This window comes from Apostichopus japonicus, chromosome 14, assembly GCF_037975245.1.
Source record: "Apostichopus japonicus isolate 1M-3 chromosome 14, ASM3797524v1, whole genome shotgun sequence".
NCBI lineage: Eukaryota > Metazoa > Echinodermata > Holothuroidea > Aspidochirotida > Stichopodidae > Apostichopus > Apostichopus japonicus.
The window spans coordinates 6,513,499-6,533,300 of record NC_092574.1 but is presented as its reverse complement, the minus strand read 5'-3'; the positions used below and the strand labels follow the sequence as shown (position 1 = coordinate 6,533,300).

Below are 19,802 nucleotides of genomic sequence, written 5' to 3'. Positions count from 1 at the left end.
ATCATGACCTTTAAGTTTTTCCACAATAATGCATAGGATGGAGGGTGTCCTTCTGTGTAAAGCAACAATGATATAATACACTCCCAAGAAGTAATTATGAAACATTTTGAAAATCATTTAATAAGCACGAAATTCCATACACTACCACTTTTAACTTCAGAGAAAAGTATGTTTCCAAGCTCTGGTTCTGTAATGGGCATCCTGAGTGGCATTGGAGAACTTGTTGAGTTTTTGGCCCCAATTTAGATATCATGAACAGTTTAATTCTTTCCACGGTGATGCATTAGATGGAAGGTGTCCTTCTGAAGGAAGCAATATGATATTAAACATTCCCAATGTGAAAGGAATTTTTAGAAACATTTTGAAAATCATTTTAATAAGCATAAAAATCCATACACTACCACTTTTAACTTCAGAGAATAGCATATTTTTGAGCTCTGGGGATCCATAATGAGCATCCTGACTGGTATTTGAGAACTTTTTTTTTGTCCAAAATTTAACAGTTTTGTAAGGCCTTGTAAACCGTACAAGTTTTTTTTTTTTTTTTGCGGCCAAAATCATGACCTTTAAGTTTATCCACAATAATGCATAGGATGGAGGGTGTCCTTCTGTATAAAGCAACAATGATATAATACATTCCCAATGTGAAAGAAGTTATAATGAAACATTTTGAAAATCATTTCAATAAGCATAAAAATCCATAGACTAAACACATTTTAACTTCAAAAAGAAGCATATTTCTGAGCTCTGGGAATCCATAAAGAGCATCCTGACTGGCATTTGAGAACTTTCTTTTTTTGTCCAAAATTTAACAGTTTTGTAAGGCTAACACCTTACGAGTTTTTTTTTGTGGCCAAAATCATGACCTTTTTAGTTCTTTCCACACATATGCATTAGATAGAGGGTGTCCTTCTGAATTAAGCAACAATAATATCATACATTCCCAATGTGAAAGAAGTTATAATGAAACATTTTGAAGATCATTTCAATACGCATAAAAATCCATAGACTAAACACATTTTTACTTCAAAAAGAAGCATATTTCTGAGCTCTGGGAATCTATAATGAGCATCCTGACTGGCATTTGAGAACTTTCTTTGTTTGTCCAAAATTTAACAGTTTTGTAAGGCTAACACCTTACAAGATTTTTTTTTTTGGGGCCAAAATCATGACCTTTTTAGTTCTTTCAACACATATGCATTAGATAGAGGGTGTCCTTCTGAATTAAGCAACAATAATATCATACATTCCAAATGTGAAAGAAGTTATAATGAAACATTTTAAAAATCATTTCAATAAGCATAAAAATCCATAGACTAAACACATTTTAACTTCAAAAAGAAGCATATTTCTGAGCTCTGGGAATCCATAAAGAGCATCCTGACTGGCATTTGAGAACTTTCTATTTTTTTTGTCCAAATTTAACAATTTTGTAGTGCTAAAACCTTACAATTTTTTGGCCAAAAATCATGACCTTTTTAAGTTTACCTACAATTATACATTAGATAGAAGGTGTCCTTCTGAATTAAGCAACAATGATATCACCAATTCCTAATTTGAAAGAAGTTATAATAAAACATTTTGAAAATCATTTCAATAAGCATAAAAATACATAGACTAACACATTTTAACTTCAGAGAGAAGGATATTTCTGAGCTATGGGAATCTATAATGAGCATTCTGACTGGCATTTGAGAACGTTTTTTGTCCAAATTTTAACAATTTTGTAGGGCTAAACCTTATAATTTTGTTTAATTTTTTGCCAAAAATCATGACCTTTTTAAGTTTTACCACAATTATACATAAGATAGAGGGTTTCCTTCTAAATTAAGCAACAATGATATAATCAATTCCTAATTTAAAAGAAGTTATAACAAAACATTTTAAAAATCATGCTTTAAGTTCCATAGACTAACACATTTCAGAAGAAAAGCATATTTCTGAGCTCTAGGAATCCATAATGAGCATCCTGACTGGCATTTGAGAACTTTTTATTTCTGTTTGTCCAAATTTATCAATTTTTTAAGGCTAAAACCTTATAAATATGTTTTACTTTTTAGGTAAAAATAATGAGGTACTAAGTTTTTCCACAATAATGCATCAGATAGAGGGTGTCTTTCTGAATTAAGCAACAATGATATCATCAATTCCTAATTTGAATGAAGTTATTACAAAACATTTTAAAATCATTTTAATATTTAGAGGCTCTAAGTTCCATAGACTAACATTTTAATTTTAGAGAAAAGCATATTTCTGAGCTCTGGGAATCCATATTGAGTATCCTGACTGGCATTTGAGAACTTTCTTTTTTGTTTGTCCCAATTTAACAATTTAAAGTTAGGTATATCTGAGCTTTTGAAATCAATACTTTAGCACCCTGACTTAATATTTGAGTCCTTTATTAAAAAACCTTCCATATAATTACTGTAAGTCTTTAGTCATTATGATTTTTTTTCTAGAATCACAATTTTTTTTTTAAATTGTTCCCAAAGTGATGCATAGGATGCCCTGTTGATTATAAAAATGCAAAGAGTTCAAATAATATCAGTGTTATTTTAAGCTATATCATAATTTGAGGCTTAATATTTCATAGAACCCCACTTTTAACTCAAGAATAAACAGGACCCTAGTTTGGTGGGAATTCCTAGTTCCTAAACTGTTTAATTTTTGCTAAATTTAAGGTTTGCATAACCTGTCATATTTTTTTTCAATTTTCAGCAACAAAGCACTAATTCCTCTTGCATTAAAAAAAAACATGCCATCATTTGATGATGACATTATATTGCCCCTAATGTTAATTATTATGAACAAAAAATAATAAATAAATAAATTTAAAAAAATTTAAAAATAGTAATAATAATATTTCACTTATGTATAGCGCTTATACCAGCAATAGGTCTCAAAGCGCTTCACAGAAAATATGTTACCCCTGGTCAATGATAACCTGTCCCAGAGACAATCCCTCCAGGCGGCTGCAGTATATACTACGCCCAATGACAAGTTACCTCAGAGGTACCCATTTAACCCCTGGGTGGAGAGAGGCAATTGAGATAAAGCATCTTGCCCAAGGACACAACGTAATGGACTAGGCAGGAGTCGAACCAGCAATCCTTGGATCACAAGTCCGACGCCTTAGCCAATCGTCCACAACACTCTCTAAGGTTTTGAACACGCAGGTTTTAAAACAGACCCACAGAATATTTCACTTTTATATAGGGCTTATACCAGCAATAGGTCTCAAAGCACTTTACAGAAGATATGTTACCCCTGGTCAATGATAACCTGTCCCAGAGACAATCCCTCCAGGCGGCTGCAGTTATATACTGCGCCCAATGACAAGTTACCTCACAGGTACCCATTTAACCCCTGGGTGGAGAGAGGCAATTGAGTAAAGCATCTTGCCCAAGGACACAACGTAATGGACTAGGCAGGAGTCGAACCAGCAATCCTTGGATCACAAGTCCGACGCCTTAGCCAATCGTCCACAACACTCTCTAAGGTTTTGAACACGCAGGTTTTAAAACAGACCCACAGAATATTTCACTTTTATATAGCGCTTATACCAGCAATAGGTCTCAAAGCACTTTACAGAAGATATGTTACCCCTGGTCAATGATAACCTGTCCCAGAGACAATCCCTCCAGGCGGCTGCAGTTATATACTGCGCCCAATGACAAGTTACCTCACAGGTACCCATTTAACCCCTGGGTGGAGAGAGGCAATTGAGATAAAGCATCTTGCCCAAGGACACAAGGTAATGGACTAGGCAGGAGTCGAACCAGCAATCCTTGGATCACAAGTCCGACGCCTTAGCCAATCGTCCACAACACTCTCTAAGGTTTTGAACACGCAGGTTTTAAAACAGACCCACAGAATATTTCACTTTTATATAGCACTTATACCAGCAATAGGTCTCAAAGCACTTTACAGAAGATATGTTACCCCTGGTCAATGATAACCTGTCCCAGAGACAATCCCTCCAGACGGCTGCAGTATATACTGCGCCCAATGACAAGTTACCTCACAGGTACCCATTTAACCTCTGGGTGGAGAGAGGCAATTGAGATAAAGCATCTTGCCCAAGGACACAAGGTAATGGACTAGGCAGGAGTCGAACCAGCAATCCTTGGATCACAAGTTCGACACCATAGCCAATCGTCCACAACACTCTCTAAGGTTTTGAACACGCAGGTTTTAAAACAGACCCACAGAATATTTCACTTTTATATAGCGCTTATACCAGCAATAGGTCTCTCAAGCGCTTTACAGAAGATATGTTACCCCTGGTCAATGGTAACCTGTCCCAGAGACAATCCCTCCAGGCGGCTGCAGTTATATACTGCGCCCAATGACAAGTTACCTCACAGGTACCCATTTAACCCCTGGGTGGAGAGAGGCAATTGAGATAAAGCATCTTGCCCAAGGACACAAGGTAATGGACTAGGCAGGAGTCGAACCAGCAATCCTTGGATCACAAGTCCGACGCCTTAGCCAATCGTCCACAACACTCTCTAAGGTTTTGAACACGCAGGTTTTAAAACAGACCCACAGAATATTTCACTTTTATATAGCGCTTATACCAGCAATAGGTCTCAAAGCGCTTTACAGAAGATATGTTACCCCTGGTCAATGATAACCTGTCCCAGAGACAATCCCTCCAGGCGGCTGCAGTATATACTGCGCCCAATGACAAGTTACCTCACAGGTACCCATTTAACCTCTGGGTGGAGAGAGGCAATTGAGATAAAGCATCTTGCCCAAGGACACAAGGTAATGGACTAGGCAGGAGTCGAACCAGCAATCCTTGGATCACAAGTTCGACGCCATAGCCAATCATCCAAAACACTCTCTAAGGTTTTGAACACGCAGGTTTTGAAACAGACCCACAGAATACTTCACTTTTATATAGCGCTTATACCAGCAATAGGTCTCAAAGCGCTTTACAGAAGATATGTTACCCCTGGTCAATGATAACCTGTCCCAGAGACAATCCCTCCAGGCGGCTGCAGTTATATACTGCGCCCAATGACAAGTTACCTCACAGGTACCCATTTAACCCCTGGGTGGAGAGAGGCAATTGAGATAAAGCATCTTGCCCAAGGACACAAGGTAATGGACTAGGCAGGAGTCGAACCAGCAATCCTTGGATCACAAGTCCGACGCCATAGCCAATCGTCCACAACACTCTCTAAGGTTTTGAACACGCAGGTTTTAAAACAGACCCACAGAATATTTCACTTTTATATGGCGCTTATACCAGCAATAGGTCTCACAAGCGCTTTACAGAAGATATGTTACCCCTGGTCAATGATAACCTGTCCCAGATACAATTGAGATAAAGCATCTTGCCCAAGGACATAACGTAATGGCCTAGGCAGGAGTCGAACCAGCAATCCTTGGATCACAAGTCCGACGCCTTAGCCAATCGTCCACAACACTCTCTAAGGTTTTGAACACGCAGGTTTTGAAACAGACCCACAGTAACTGCTTTTACCACTTCTTTGCCATACTCAGGCGCATAGCCAAGAATTTGCCAAGGTAGGGGGGAACCTGTAGGCAAACTATCAGAGCCAAATATATGGCTCTGCAAACTATCTTAGCGTAGCGCCATCACAAGTTGGCACGAAGCCTACAAGAAAACTTTGGCCGAAAATTCCTCCCAGATTGCTGGAAATGGCACTTCACAGGCCTTGTAAGTTCTATTTTGAAATTACTAGGGATATCATAAAATTATACAAATAAAATGTGTTCAAGGGGTGGGGGGGCAGTCGCCCCCTTGGCCCCCCCTTGGCTACGCGCCTGGACATACGTATACACAACCTTTACCATAGTTCATGGCCTCTGGGGCCGTCCATTTGATTGATATCTGTCTCAGGTTGTTGCTGTCAATCTGATATTCCTCTTCTTCTCTCGGCATTCCAAAATCGCTAAACCTTCAGAATATTCTTCGTGCCGACCAGACAATTCCTCCCTGCCAGGTCTCTGTCAATGAGGTGAAAGCATGACCATGAGTTTTACAGAGGTATACTGTGGGAGCATGGCAGTGACCATATATCAATCTACTAGATCTGCTGTAATATACAGAGTAATTGGCATCTCACGTTAATGGGCCCCTCCCAAAAAAATTCTCCCTACCTTGAGGTTTCTTTCCTTAATGTTGCCGCATTTTTGATAATGTTAACATCATTTCAGTTCCACAGAGTGTTTTATTCTAACATTTGTGTAGATGGATAGAAGATCAATGGTGTGAGGTGTGGGGGGGGGGTGCATGATGGTGGTTAGGTTCTATCTGTTAACAGAAAGTTACTTATCACTACAATTTACTAGTAGCATTCTACAATTACAACCATCAAGAGCAAAATGTCTAATTTCTAAAAGGAGTGGGAATGTCCCATTCTCCTTATTTGGTTAAGTAACGAGAATTGTCTTTAATTAGTATCCAGTTTTGACATTTTACCTTTGAAAGCAGATATCACACAAAGTTTTAAATAGACATGAGTCCTGATTACTTATCTGAGTTCTTCTTGTTTGTTCCTCAACAAATACATACTAACATACATGCATACCCATACTTAAATCCATAAACCCACACACATGTTTATTAATCCCAGGACAATTTTCTAGTTTACCTGTGAATACAACTTTTGCCCTCCAAGTAAGCCATCCCTGATGCTGCGTCTTCACTCATTTTAATCCTCTCGGGGACACTCAAGGTCTTGCTGTCATCTCGAAGCAACTTCAAAAGATCTCCTCCTGCAAAGGTGACAGAGAAGCAAACATCAGTCAGTAAAATCAATCTTTTTAAACAATTTACTGATTTCATCTCATAAATCTATTGCTGTTTAGTCTGTTTTGTGTGTATTAATTATGATACAAGCCTAAACGTACGCGAATAAAGTTCCTCTGTTCATGGTACATGTTGCACATCAGTGTAGAGCAATTAAGCCAAAAACTAATAAAAGAGCTTACATATAATTGCAATCTTCTCTTAATGTGTAACCAGAAATACACCGTACAAAACTTCAATTTCTAGAAAATGTCACAGTATATTTAGAAAGATATTTATAAGGATATTTATGATATACTGATATATATGGACAATATAAGGATATTTATAATATTTATAAGCCGGTAAAAATAGGTTACATTCAATCAACCAATACATCTCCAGTTAGGTGCATAGATCTTGAGTTGGGCTATTCAACTAGCAGTGAGGAAACATTTTCCTCTTCGATAAAATTTCACGTTGTTTGCGACCAGAAAATACTTCTCCATACAACTAACCAGAGTGGCAGGGTATCCATATATACATGTTGATGGTGTACCATATTCCCTAATGAATCAAAGGCAAAATTTGCCCCCCTAATCTAACTAATTTGATAGCTGTCACAGAAAAAAAGAACCGATGTCAAATCCATTTTTTTCTGGTTTTTTACCGTGTACAAGCTCCATGACGATGTAGATTGGATGTCTGTCTGTTGCCACGCCGATAAGTTTGACGATGTTGGGATGGTTGTAATTCTTGATGTTGTAGGCCTCTGAGAGGAACTTCCTTCTCGTTGCAGCATCTACTGTAGCCTTGCACGTCTTGACGGTGACAGGTTTATTCTTAAATGTCGCTTTGTGGACGACACCGAAATGTCCCTGCATGTACACAAGAAAAAGGATGCTTATGAAACTAAAAGAACAATGCAGACCCACCCACCCCCTCACCCACCCCACCCCCACCCCCATTTTCATTTTTTTAATATTTTATTTCACTTGGGGTGCAATAGAGAAGAGTTACAACCATATGGGATGTAATTAATACAGTTCTAACAAGATATTCATATAAAAATTTAAATTTTTTTCTTCTTTTTTTTTCACCTTAAATAAAGAATGCAGCAGAAGTATAGACAAGGAGATGTCACATGCAAGGTCATGTGATATGTCACATGAGAGCTCACAATATATGTCACATGAGAGGCAACCAGTGGCTTAATCAACCTTAAAACAGTAAATTTTTTATTGCCTACACTAGAATTCAGCTAACATCTCATGTTAGCCCATGTACCAACAGTACGAATCTCCCCAACTAACTCAACATTAGTGCACACACATACTGTGTTGATAGGAATAGACTGGAGTAAACAACATGACACATGTTGTGCACACACGGTCATTCCTGTTAGCTTCAAATACAAGTCAATTGGCCCAAAAAAAAATTACAAGGTTTCAGGGTCACTGGTACAAAGTGGGTAAATGTCAGTGAAATTAACTCATCTACCGATTAACTATTCAATACCATTAAAGGCAATGAAGACTCGCCCCAAACAGCGTGCTGTCATCTGAAAAAGTTAACTCTTTGTTGCTTGCAAGTGACGTTTTGTTTGTGTCGCTACAAAATGCAGACAGTAATGAAACGTGATACCTTGTTATCTTTAGCTGGACCTGAGATGTCCATCGCTGTATCGTTTGTACACTGTGCTGTGGGTATTGACCGCAGCTGTATGTGCTGACTGTACACTAGTGTCTAATTTACTGACGGTAGCAAGCTGTATGTGTATTTGCTGGGATTGATGGTGGTGTGTAACACTTCTGTTACACCTCATTCGAAACTAGGTCAGATTACTGGCATTAGACGTTTCTTTTTTTGCGTGAGTCTTCACACCCTTTAAAAGATTGGGCCGTTATGTCTTTCATGAAACTCACCTGTCCTAATTTGGTGTCCAGCAGGATGTCCTCGTGTCGAAGGTCGTGCTCGTCCTTGACCTTACTTATTGGATTTCTGATCATCGCGTTGGACGCTTTCGTCACCGGTGTTTGAGTTGACATGTGATGATTCACCAGTTCCTGGATTGACCCAAAACTCCCTCCTTCTAATCGATACTGTAAAAAACCAGAACATTCAGACATTTAAAAAAATTGTGTGGAGGAGAAAAGTCAGGCTTAATGATATATCATATCAAACACACATAGTATGCCATTTCAATTTTATACTTTGTCATCACGTAATGTGAGGGAGGAAGGGGGGCCTTTGAGGACCCCTGGCCCCACCACTGCCTACAGAGGATGGAATTGTAACACCAAAATGTGTATTTTACATGGTGTTTTTACATGCTTTTATTTAAAAAATGTTATGCTATTATGCTAATATATTACATATAATATATATATTATACTATTATTAAACAAGAGCCCAAGGGCACTGTGGTTCCTTGCTTGGGGTATATGACAATACACATAATATTATCAAGCAAGATTGGGCTGAAATAGTCCAAGTAATTGTGGTCCTACATGTTCCCATAAAGTAACCAACACTATAGCCAACACTTTTGTGATCACAAAATGTGATCGGATTTTTTATTAAAAGCCACTTTTGAGATCTAAATATGGCGTCGAAAATGTAAGAAATATAAGAGACCTACAAGCGTGTAAACAGATATGATAACAATGGTGACCTCAGATGACATGACCTTTAAGTTTCAAAATGTTCCACCACCCCATTCACAACTTGTCCCAAAATATCAACCATGTCACACCTTGGCATTGAGATTTAATTGCATTAAATGTCAAAAAATTAACTTTGAACTTGTATGTAACTTCACACACAAAGGTCACCCGGAGGTCAACCAATTGACATTCTTGATCGGTGAGACCTAAATAGAGCATGACTGTAAAAATTCAAACATTTTTTCTTTGCCCATTTTCTCCCCCCATAATACTACTTTTTTAACATTAGCTGACCTTTTGTGACCTTGTATCACATGACCGTTAAGTTTGAAAATATTCCCCTATACCATTTGCAACTACTCCAAATATATCAACCTTGTCACACCTTGGAACTGTGAGTTATTGCATTAAATGTCTGAAAATTAACTTTGACCTCATAACTTCGCACACGAAGGTCACACAGGGGTCAACCTATTGACATTTATGATCAGAAGGTACCTTTAACATCTGAAAATAGCATCGAAACTGTAAAAAATCCACAAAACACGAAAAGGTCACCAGAGGTCAAATTGAGGTCAAGGGTCACCCAGATGCGGGTCGACAATTGGATTTCATTGAAGCAACTCCCAACTCTAACGGACAATTTGTTCTCAAGTTATTGCAAAAATACTAGTTTTTTATCATTAATTGACCTTTGGTGACCTCGGATCACATAACTGTTAAGTTTGATAATATTCCCCTATACCATTTGCAACTACTCCAAAAATATCAACCTTGTCACACCTTGGAACTGGGAGTTATTGCATTAAATGTCTGAAAATTAACTTTGACCTCATATAACTTCGCACACGAAGGTCACACGGGGGTCAACCTATTGACATTTATGATCAGAAGCTACCTTTAACATCTGAAAATAGCATCGAAACTGTAAAAATCCACAAAACACTAAAAAGGTCACCAGAGGTCAAATTGAGGTCAAGGGTCACCCAGATGCGGGTCGACAATTGGATTTCATTGAAGCAACTCCCAACTCTAACGGACAATTTGTTCTCAAGTTATCGCAAAAATACTAGTTTTTTATCATTAATTGACCTTTGGTGACCTCGGATCACATGACCGTTAAGTTTGAAAATATTCCCCTATACCATTTGCAACTACTCCAAAAATATCAACCTTGTCACACCTTGGAACTGGGAGTTATTGCATTAAATGTCTGAAAATTAACTTTGACCTCATATAACTTCGCACACGAAGGTCACACGGGGGTCAACCTATTGACATTTATGATCAGAAGCTACCTTTAACATCTGAAAATAGCATCGAAACTGTAAAAATCCACAAAACACTAAAAAGGTCACCAGAGGTCAAATTGAGGTCAAGGGTCACCCAGATGCGGGTCGACAATTGGATTACATTGAAGCAACTCCCAACCCTAACGGACATATTGTTCTCAAGTTATCGCAAAAATACTAGTTTTTTATCATTAATTGACCTTTGGTGACCTCGGATCACATGACCGTTATGTTTGAAAATATTCCCCTATACCATTTGCAACTTGTCTCAAAATATCAACTGTGTAACACCTTGGCACTGGGAGTTATTACACTAAATGTCTGAAAATTAACTTTGACCTCATATAACTTAACATACCAATTTCACCTTGGGTCAACTTATTGACATTTTTGATTGATGAGACCTAAATTAGAGCATCAAACTATAAAAATTAAAACATTTTTTTCTTTGCCCATTTTCTACCGCCAAAATACTAGTTTTTTGACATTAATTGACCTTTGGTGACCTCGGATCACATGACCGTTAAGTTTGAAAATATTTCCCTATACCATTTGCAACTTGTCCAAAAATATCAACCATTTCACACCTTGGAACTGGGAGTTGTTGCATTAAATGTCTGAAAATTAACTTTGACCTCGTATAACTTCGCACACGAAGGTCACACGGGTGTCAACCAATTGACATTTTTGATCGGAAGGTACCTTTGATATCCAAATCTAGCATCAAAACCAAACATTTTCTTTTTTGCTCGTTTCCTCCCAAAATAAGCACATTTTTTCTAATGTGACCTTTGACCTTTTGACCTTGGTTTCAGATGTAGTTTAATCTCCTGATTCCAAAAAACAAAACGAAAAGTCTGTACAACCATCCTAACTCCGACCGAAAAACTTTGACCCCATATAACTTCGCACATAAAGGTCACACGGGGTCAACCCATTGACATTTATGATCAGAAGGTACCTTTGACATCTGAAAATAGCATCAAAACTGTAAAAATCCCCAAAAACACGTAAAGGTCACCAGAGGTCAAATTGAGGTCAAGGGTCACCCAGATGCGGGTCGACAATTGCATAACATAGGAGCAACTCCCAACCCTAACGGACATTTCGTTCTCAAGTTATCGCAAAAATACTAGTTTTTTATCATTCATTGACCTTTGGTGACCTCGGATCACATGACCGTTAAGTTTGAAAATGTTCCCCTAACCAGTTCACAACTTTTCCCAAAATATTAACCTTGTCGCACATTGGCACTGGGAGTTATTGCAGTTTTAATATGTTCGGTTTTTTTACCATAACTGACCTTTGGTGACCTTTGTGGGCACCAAAAACATTAGGGCACACCTTCTCCATATGGCAGATCTATAGTCCAAGTTTGGCCTCAATCCAACTTTCCCTTATTGAGATAGAGCGTACCCAAGAAAGTGTCACAGATGCACACACAGACACACACACACACACACACACGCACACCCACACACACACACACGCCAACCTGACTGCATAGGTTCCTTTTGCTAAAGCAAGGAACCAAAAAAAAGAAGCACTATTGTAATAATAGCTATCAGCAAAAATAAGTCCCAAGATTGATTTGCTGTCATAGATAGGTTAACTCTCTGCAGGTTTAAAAACTCGCAATGGACTGACCGTGCTATCGTCTTGTTTCACGATCGGGAAGTGCCTCTGTTTATCGGCGGACCTGCAGGAGAGCACGTACTGGCCGGAGGCGTCGCTCTTGAATCTGACGATGAAGTCTCCCTCCTGTTTCAGCAGCTCCTCCGTCTCTTGTCTCAGCAGGGCGCCATGGTACCAGGCTTCATCCTCCAGGGGCACGTCCTTGTTGGAGCTAGGCTGTAGACACAAACATCTCTGCTGTAAGTTACTCAACATCAACAACATTCTGTTAAACAACAACTTTGGACGACAAAAAATATAACTGAACCTAACTGTAATAGGAGACTGACTTGACACAATGAAGTCAGACCACAGTTGAAGCACGCTTCTCCCATCTCATGTTTGTTCAGCTGGAAGATTTCAATTATCATATGATATGTGCACACCAGGCGCATATCCAGGGGGGGGCATTGGGGGCGCGCGCCCCCCGGGTAAGGAAAAGAGGAGAGAAAAAAGAGAAGAAAAAAGGGAAAAAGAGGGGGAAAAAAAAAAGGAGGAGAGGAAGGAAGTGAAAAGAAAAAGAAGAGAGAAAAGGAGGGAGTAGAAGATAAACGCCAAGACACCGGGAAGAGAAAGAGGAACAGTGACATAATTACAGCGCTGATCCATATTATATACACAGGGTAGCCAGTGACAGATCGAGGATTACGGAGGGGGCATGCACCTCACCCTACCCCTTACACTGACAACTCCATTTTTGACGTTTCCAATTTTCCTCTCTCACTAATGTATCTATATGTATACTATATATAGTCTATCATAACCAACTGTGGCTGGTCTTGAACTCGACCGAGTCGTCGGGGAACATGACGCATTTCGGGAAGGGGGCGACCGCCCCCCCCCTGAGCAAATTTTCTTTTTGATATCGCTAGTAATTTCAAAATAGAAAATGCTTAGATGCAACTTACAAGGCCTGGGAAGTATCATTTCCAGCGATCTGGGAGGCATTTTCGGCCAAAATTTTCTTGAACGCTTCGCGCCAACTCATGGTGGCGCTATGCTTAGTTGCCCACAGGCTTCACCCCTCCCTTGGCAAATTACTAGCTACACGCCAATTCAAATTGGTAAAGCAAAGAGCAGATATCACATCATATCAGCATCAAAAATGTCTATGTGTGTAGTCAAAGACGTAGGAGCCCAATTGGATTTGGGGGCTGTAATGACTTGCCCGAAAAACATAACCAAAATTGTTCGCCCGCTTCGCACACGTTCAACATGCTAAGTTTAATATCATATAAGTAAGCATCTGTTATTACATCGCATGCCATCGTGTACCATACGGTCGGTGAAAGTTGCACAGTATACCGCCGGATGCTAATGTAATCAACGAAATGTCTTATGTAGATGGAGAAAAGCATGGAGGTCCAATTATGTCAAAACTCTCTTTTACATTAGTAATGGCGAATTAGTCGGCCAAGCTTAGAACTTTATTTTAATTACCAAGGAGATAATTTTTAAACTATTCATTTCCTTAAGCTACATCATTGCAATTTATTTTTCTTTCAGTAGGTGCCCGAAAAATTCTCAGCATATTGCCCGAATTTTCAGGGCGAAAAAAAATGGTTGGGGGGGGGGCTGCAGCCCCCGCCTCCTACGCCTATGTGTGTAGTGTTCGGTTTTGAAATATCTGATATCGGAAATAACTGGTATTTTTCATTTCCTTCAACGAAGTTTTATAATAGCTGTTATAAGAGGTTTTAATATTTGTACACCAATAAATTAACTGTGTCTGAATTTTCGAAAAATTCCTGTCCAACATTCTTCATCATACTTCGCTCTACTCGTACAATTTTGACCTGTCTCTAAGGGGTTGAAGGAGGTTTTTCTATATTGGTTGTTCATAGATTAAATTTTGTGCAACATTATGGGTATGTTTTGAAGTGATTTTATTCACGAGAAATGTGAACTTTCAAATTCTGAACAAATAATGGGCTTAAAACCTTGAAAAGTGGGGCTTTCGGGTATTGTGGGCCGCGACGTGGAATCACCTACAAAAGCAATGATCCACAGGACATGCTATGAGGTCGAACATGGATGTGTGACTGGTGACAATCTTCAAAAAGTTTATGGATGGAAAAAATAAACTATTGGGAAATACTTGGTTCTCAGGCAAAAGTGTACATCTAGTTGGTCATTTTCAAGCCCGAGAGGTGCCATTTCCGGTGATCTAGGGGGTATCAAAACCAGAAATTTTCTTGTACGCTCCGTGCCAACCGATGGTGGCGCTCCGCTTAGATAGTAATTCGCGCCCCCGGGTAAGAAAATCCTGGATACGCCCCTGCACACTGTCACCTGACTAAGTACACTTGTCATGTCATAAGTGTAGTAATAGTAGAAATCAAGTCAGAAAATCTGCTAGAAATGAACACTTCCTTGTCCAAGGATATGTTTCTCTTGAATCTCCCAGAGGAAGGAGTCTTGACTAAGACAACAATGGAGATTCGTAATTCAGGATGTTTGTAAATGAATAAAATTTCAACTAGCTTCAATTACGTCTCTAGTTTTAGCAACAGAGGATAGGAGGAAACAGGAGAACTAGCACATCTCCAAGCAGACACAAATTTTCTCTGACATTCAGATCAACTCTTAACAGTTAATATACAGAATATAGTAATTTATCATGTCTTATTTATAGAGGTAGGTTAAAGGTCATATGTATTTTCCTCCCAAGTTCATTGCAGACATTTCTAGTCAGTTAATTAGGACATTTAAGTGTCTCATGCCATATGGTGGCCAAAGCAAGAACTTAAGTGCAAATGATTGGTCATGGATTACCACTTTTCTAGCACATTTTCACATACATATATGGTCATTTTCACAATCAGTGGTGTACCTTTCAATATTGGCACTTATTGCTTTGTAACTCAGTGACCAAATACCAGAATTCTTAGATTTTTTGCCATTTGACCATCCTAAGTGAAGTCTACCTTGGGTAGCTTAACAAACTTTCTCGGTTTCTTCAGGTGGATTTGGTGGCCATAAATATGCTTAAAATATGCTAGTTCAGCCGTACACTTTCAACTACACTGTTTTTGTCAGAGCCTGTACTTTTTGGTGGAAGGTATTTTCCAGTTCTTATTTGGTTGATATTATCAACAAGTGTCCAATCTAAAATGCAATTGTGTTCCCCAGGTTTCCTTCCTTTCCTTCTCCAAGGACCGGTGGCTAGATTTTGTCGTTTCGAAGGTGACATCTTCCGTTAACAATTGGTACCCAAGTTTGACTGCAACTAAGTTCTAATTAAGCAGTGTAAATTTTGTTAAGTATGGTTGCATTATTTCAATAACTAATGTGTCTAATATCTGGGCCCTAAAATATTTTTCATTTGGAATTTTTAAAAGAATTGTGTAAATTTCAAATTTAATGTTAACTTTTCCGTTAACTTTTCCGTCACCTCCGAAACAAAGCATTCTTCAGCCCAAGATTCATGTAAACAATAGTATAGCCATTTTGAACTTATTAAAATATACCTCACCCCCTAACGCAATATTTGAGTAAAATTTGTGACAACATTACCAGTCGTTTTAATTTCTGGGAGATTCTTAACTTTCCGTTAACATGCGTCACCTCCGAAACACCTTGTCACCTCCGAAACAGGTTAGTTGGAAATTTTATCTCTACTTATCCAATAAACATCTTCCTTGGCTAAAACTCATATTACAGTAATTCTGTAGAGGTGTAGCAACCAGTATGATAATATCTTTTAGAAGGTCCTTTATTAATTGGGTCAATCCATGCCAAATCAACAGATTTTTGGGTTGATTCCACGTCGACCCTCTCAGAATCGCCTGAAATTGATATGGTGTCTTGCCACATGTCTCAAAGGATGAAATTGGGCAAAAAAACTTTTGAAAAGTTTTTGGTTGCTAGGATATGGCCACACCTAGCAACCAAATCCAGATTGCATTTTGAGAGCCCTAAATTTGTGTCAAGTTTGGAGGTATCTTTTGCATAAATGTAAAGTATTTTATGTCTGATATTGCAAATATTATGGAAGACATGTGACCAGCTTTCGAATTTAGCTAATTTTGAGGAAATTTTACGGTCTCAATTTTTCGTAACAAGTAATTAAAATGGCAAAAAATGAGATAGGGGCCTTTTCTGGCCCTACTTTGAGTGTGCTCTATATTCACAAGCAATGGCATGTTTGAGTTTTAATTTGCATAGGATCCTTGTCCAGTGGTAGTTGTACGGGAAAAGTGCCCAAAAAATGTCGAGCGGGTCGTACCTTTCACGAACAGCGCACTCAAACTTAAGAGATCTCACTTCTGGCCCTAGTTGGGGGTCCAATTTGGGGCTGTGGGTAAATTTGAATTTTTCTTTAAATACCATTTTTCAGGAGTGTATTGACTCTATTTTTAAAAACTCAAGTCAAAAAGTTGTGTATTTTGTGTTATCTACTCAAATTCACGGCTCGAAAATCACGTAGTTCGTATGTATGAAAATGCCTGCACAAGCTGATTTGAGTAATTCAAATGACAACAACTTCTTAGCATTAGCATACAGGTGCTTAATAATTAAGAGGGTGGTACACTAGCATAAGGACTACCAATAAACTGCATTTTCAGGGTCACATGCTCAACGATGCCTGTGAACAGCGCCCTCAAACATCACATTTTACCAACATTTTGGGCTATTTTGGGCATTTCAAGGTCAAATTTGGTCACAATTTAAACATTTATTTTTTGTTTTCAATACTAAACTAGTAAGACATGTATAGTTATGATGCAAAGAATGAGCTTTGGGCAACTTGGATTGGATATTAGCCCTCTGTGAGGAGACATTATTCAGGGTGTTTGACTTGGCCTTATCTTTTTTTCAAATAGTTAAAAAAAGTTAAAATTAAGAAAAACAATCCTTGATTTCCAATAAATTTTCAGTTAACATGGAAATATCTGCAATAGTATTAAAAACTTTCTGCCAAATCCTTTTCATTTTTAAGTAACATATAATGATTTAAGCATTTTAAAGTTTACTTGAATCAGAGTACTGTTTTAACACTGTGTAAATATGGTTGCTTAAAAATATATCTTTTTGCTTAAAGTTTCCTAGAGTCATACAGTCACCGAAAAATTACACCCATAAACGTATATGTTTAAGCTTCAAAAAGTTGAAGTTACAAAAATTTGAACCCTTTAACATGTGATGTTAGTAAAAATTGTAATATATATGGTGTTTGAAATTTTGGCCCTGAGTGTACAAAGTTACACCAATGATTGTGAAAATGACCATATACATGCACGCATACAGGAGGATAGGAGCTTTGGGGGGGGGGGGACTGGGGGCATGTGCCTCCCAACTATTTTTCAAAATAGCAAATGTGCCCTACTGGCAAATAAAATGTGCCCCTTTGATGAAGAACTGTCTTTTGGATATCTTAAGCCTTTGTTAATTTAAAAAAAAAATTAAATTATTATGTGCACCAAAATTGTATTGATAGCATACTAACAAATCATAAACAGTATATTTAAGTGATTTGGCCGGTGTGTATCAGTTTATAGCATAAAGAGTGGTGGTTGTGGAATGGGAAAGTGCCCCTCTGATGTTGTGCCCCCCCCCCACTTTTTGGAGGCTTCCTACCCCTCGCCCACACATACTTATACATGAATACACAAACATTTACACACACACACACGCCATCACCAGGCGCGGCGGAACGGGAAAATTATTGGGGGGGGCTAATGTGTGGAGACTATCTAAGCGGAGCGCCACCATCGGTTGGCGCGCAGCGTACAAGAAAATTTTGGGTTTTTCAAACCCCCAGATGGCCGGAAACAGCACTTCCCGAGTGTTTTATGGCTGAAATGAGGCAAGTCATTGGCCTAAGACGAATTTGTGTTGCGCTTACCGGTACTCACACTCACTGCTTCCACTTTTCAGGGGGCGTGAAGACACTGTTGGGGTGACAATGTGGTCTATAGCCAGGGGACGGGCCGAGGGTCCCCCAGCATTTACTAAAATGATTATACCTTTATAGTATACGTGTGCATCGGACAGATCGACAAGTATGCATTGAAAACTGGGCAGATGCACGTTTCGGAGCCTTGGTAAATATTGGGAGGGCTTATCATGCATTTGCCCCCTCAACCTTTTCATTGGGGGGGCTCCGGTTCCACCGCCACTGGCCATCACCATCGCATAGATTCCTTCGACCTTCGGCAAGGAATCAATAAATTGTTAAAATATCCTACCTGTAGTGAAGGATTTGTGTAATCTCTTCAATTGGTTTTCCCAAGACTCTGTATCAGATTCCATATCACTTTCACAGTCCTCCTCATATGGATCAACTGGAACAAAAAAAATTATAAATGCTATGAATGATATCTGTTGCAGAATTAGGCATGAACCCAAGAGGTAATTGAATTGCCACTGGTAGTAGTTTTACTTAAGTGTAATCTTTTTTGGCAAACAGGTATTGAAAAATCCCGATCTGCTCTTCTCTAGCTATGGTGGTTAGCACAATATAGCTATCTCTAGTTGATCTTAGCAACATATGACCAATTCTTCAGCATCAATTTAAGATACAGTACAGTACTTTACTGAGTATTTGCTAGTGTGACTACAACTATGACTTGAGCAGAAGGAAAAGAAACAGGTCTATGCAGTCATGCTTGTGTGTATGGATGTATTTGTAAGTGACATGCATGTGATGCCACTTGTAAACATAATAACTTGATACTTAAGGCAAACTTCAGTTGAGCTCATACTAGGTAGGTAGAATACCTTTTTGTGAGTACATGGTCCCTATTGCTTTTGGTTGAGGTCAAAGTTCATCTGAGGTAAAAAACTGTTAACCTTTAATCATCGTAATTTGAGACAAACTTCAATTAAATTCATGCTTGTTATGTAGATTATTCATAGTGAGTACATGGTCCCTATTGTTTTATCAAAGGTCAACAGATGTCAAACACTGACAACCTTGTAAACACCTTATCTTGACAAGACACACTTCAATTGAGCTCATACTGTACTTAGTATGTGTATTCTTCCGAGTGTTTATATGACCCATACTGTTTTATATGGAGGTTAACAGAGGTCAAACATAGAAACCTTGTCAACAATATATATCTTAATGAGGTAAAATTCAATTGAGCTTATACAGTACTTGGTGGGTAGGTTACCCATAGTGAGAAGGTAGGTAGGTTTTCTTCTGTGCCAGATGGCTCATAAGGTAACTAGTGCTTAAACCTGGTTTCCATGATGCAAGTATAATCAGAGTGAAACACTCCCCCAATCTGTCAATCCCTTGTTGGACAAACTCTCTTCGGGGTTGACCTGGAAGAACATGCTTGGTCAAGATCGCTACTTTCACTATCTTCATCCAGGGTACCTGCAAACCAAAATAAAAGAACCATGTACAATTTAATTAATTGTAAGTATGAAATTAATTCTTTCAACAAGAAA

The 19,802-nt window shown here is 38.6% G+C and overlaps 1 pseudogene; it reads right to left on the bottom strand.

The window, feature by feature from the left end:
* Positions 1-19,802, bottom strand: part of LOC139980007 (tyrosine-protein kinase Fer-like) — a 35,579-nt pseudogene that overhangs the window by 11,346 nt on the left and 4,431 nt on the right.